Here is a 3151-nt window from a genome sequence, read left to right on the forward strand (position 1 = left end):
GCTTTGAAAAAAGGGAAAGAAAACAAAAGAGTTCCTGATGGAATGGAGATGAGTTCATTGGTACTCAATCTAAGGTACCTGCTGGCAATCGTAAATTGTTCTTGTTTCAGAGAGACTTGCTAGAGCGACATATTAAGACTTTGTCTTTACATTCAGGCCTATATAAGGGGGATATATGCACCCCATATAGTTTCCTCCAACTTGAACTGAACTTCTTCAGTCTGTGTTCTTTTGACTCATGGAATGGCTGAGATTGGTGGAAGGATGGATTTTCCTTGGGGATTCAGAGTTCATGTAAGCTCAGGGTTGCTGTTCTGTCTGGAGCTGGGGGTGGGTGGGTGTTGTGGGCTGGAAGCCAGCATGGTGTGAATGCGGCGAGTTGCAGCCGGCAGGGGGAGAGGAAGAAAAGAGGGGAAGGAAAAAGGTTCTTCATGCCTCTGTGTGACGTTGTCCTTGTACAGTACACTTTATCCTCTGCAAATAAGCAGTGTCTGGGCGGCCCCTTCCCCAAGTGCAAGCTCCGTCTGGCCCTGATAAGCCCCCAGTCAGGCTGAGATCATCACACACACGTACACAACGCAATTGACACACCACATCACCGCCCTTCTCCCCAGGGAGAGCTCAGGGCAAGTAAGCATAGAGCAACCTGCAAGTAGAAGGGACATTCATGAGGGAGGGAGCATCCAGCTGCAACCACCCTTGGAGAGAAATGGGGTGATGGGTTCCCCCCCCCTTCACTGCAAAATGTGGTGGTGATGTGTGGATAAGTGTTACATAGGAGCAAGCAGGGCAGAGAACAGGAGCAGAAGCTATGATGTTTATCACACTATACTCTTAAAGTGCTACTAAACATCTATGAATCCATGTTTCTGACTTCAGATCTACCAATACTGATTCAGAGAGTAGATCATATTCTCCTCTAAGAGAAATCACAAAAAAAACAGGAGCTCTGGTCCCTTAGAAATCTACCTCCCACCCACCACCTTTTCTAATCCATCACTTGCCTCCTGCAGCTGGGCATGGAACTTCAGACTCTAGGCTGGTAACCTTCCTTGCTCTAACCCAGAGGAGTTCATTATCCTCCCGAGAGAACCCAGGAGTCCTGGCTTTCCGCCAACACCTCTACTCCAACTGGCCTCCCTCTGCTTCTAAATTTGGAAATGGAATCCCATCCATCTTGGCTTCTAAAGTGTCTCATTCTACCCCACTGAATTTCCTGAGAGACTCCAGGCCTGTTGATTCCCAGGCCTGCTCTACACAAAGCCAGCCCTACCATTAGGCAGACTAAGGTGATTGCCTCAGGCAGCAGATGCAGGAGAGTCAGCAGGGACAGCTTCCTGCTTGGTCTCATTGATTCTTCACCTGCTCTTTTTAATTTGAGGTCAGATCTGCATATGCTATAGGACTTATCCTTAGCACACTTTTACCCAAACTAGATTGCTGACTCAAGTTTGGCAGAGGACGTTATGCCACTGCCAGTCCCGGACCAAGATGCAGCTGCCAATCTTCTGTTGCATCTTCTGTTATATGAACAGAGCTAGAGGGAGCCATCTTGTCCTTCACTGCAGGGAGCAATTTGTCCTGGGCTGTCTCCACCCTCACACCAAGCTCAGTATCTCAGTAGGCGTCCAAGAGTGCTTTGCTATGAGGCTTTTAATGTATAAGGACATTATCACACAAGTCTTGGTCTTGTCCCAATTGCATTTCTAAAATGGTTTGGGAGCACTGAATTATTGCATGTTTCTGCAATAGCATGGAGGTGCTCTTTTTGCCACTGAAGGCCCCTAGTGCGCTTTTCCACACTCCCCCTTAACAACGCCTTTCTGCCCTATACTCTTCCCAGCATGCCTCCTGGTGTTTTTATTTTTGTTTTAATGCCATTCCAGAGTGCTTTAATTAAAAAAGAAAAGAAATAGAGAAAAGGGTGGTGGTGGTGGGAAGGAAAACAGCCTTCTTAGGAATAGTGAGGGGTGGGGCTGGGGAGAGGGGGAGACACTGACATCACATGACTACCAATTGAAATTGCCGCAGAAATGGGGTGACCAGACATCTTCCTTTTCCAGGACATATCCTACATTTCAACCTTCTGTCCAGGAGGAATTCCAAAATGTCATCTATTTTGAGCATGACTAAGAAGCATGAATTTATATTTATCTTAATGTTTTTAGTTATTATTTTGTAATGTCCTACATTTTTAAAAATGTTCTACATCTTGCAGTACCTCATCTTCTTGTGCAGGGTGACATCTATTCATCCTATGCAGAAAGGACATTTCTCACCTGTAGAGTAATGGAAAAGCAGCATGATTGGGAGCTTATTGATGGGTTTTCCCTGTCAATGAAAAGGGACGCTCTAACAATGTTTCACAGCTACAGAAGCAATGAGACAGAGATGACGTCACGTGATAGGTATTTTCAAAGATGCTATTCTCCAATTTTAATTGTAGCTTAAAAGCCTTGTATGATAATGTCCTAATTGATGTTACTGACAGCTGCATCTGAGTCCAGGACCAGCAGTGGAATAATGTCCTCTGCCAAACTTGAGTCAGCAATCTAGTTTGGGTAAGTGTGTGCTATGGATATGTCTTATAGCATATGCAGATCTGTCCTTAAATTCAGAATTTTGCATAGGATCCAGACAAGCTCTGTTTTTGTCCCACCTCTTCTTCCCCTTTTTTCCTTTTAATCAGGAAAGAAACCTGTGCCTTGGAAGTAAATAATAGCTGCATAATGCCTTCTGATGAATAGCACTAAGAACTGTCCATCTGGAAGCACCCATTGCCTTCCACCTATAAACCTTTCATGTTTTCCTGCCCTTCTTCTATCCTTTTCATAACCCTTAGTGGTTCTAAACCTTTGGTCTTCCAAATAGTCCTTCACCTCCCATCAAGGGGGAGGGAGAAATTTGGGGGTCTGAGTGGAGGAGGAAAAAGGAAGGGACCTGGGAGGAAGGAATGAAAGGATCCGGGAGGAGCAGGAAGGAAGGAAGGAAGCGACCCATCTCCAAAAAATGTGGAGGGATGGTAAATACCCTTCTGCCATTTGTCCCTCTCCTCCAGAATGATGCGATTCCGATCTGTCGTTCCCACTTGTTGAACACTGTTTGGAATTGATTCTTTTCAAAAGAACCACTTAGAAATACTCTCTGGAAA

This window comes from Sceloporus occidentalis, unplaced genomic scaffold (assembly GCF_023333645.1).
Source record: "Sceloporus occidentalis isolate IW3139 unplaced genomic scaffold, rSceOcc1.0.p SCAF_7, whole genome shotgun sequence".
Classification (NCBI taxonomy): Eukaryota; Metazoa; Chordata; class Lepidosauria; order Squamata; family Phrynosomatidae; genus Sceloporus; species Sceloporus occidentalis.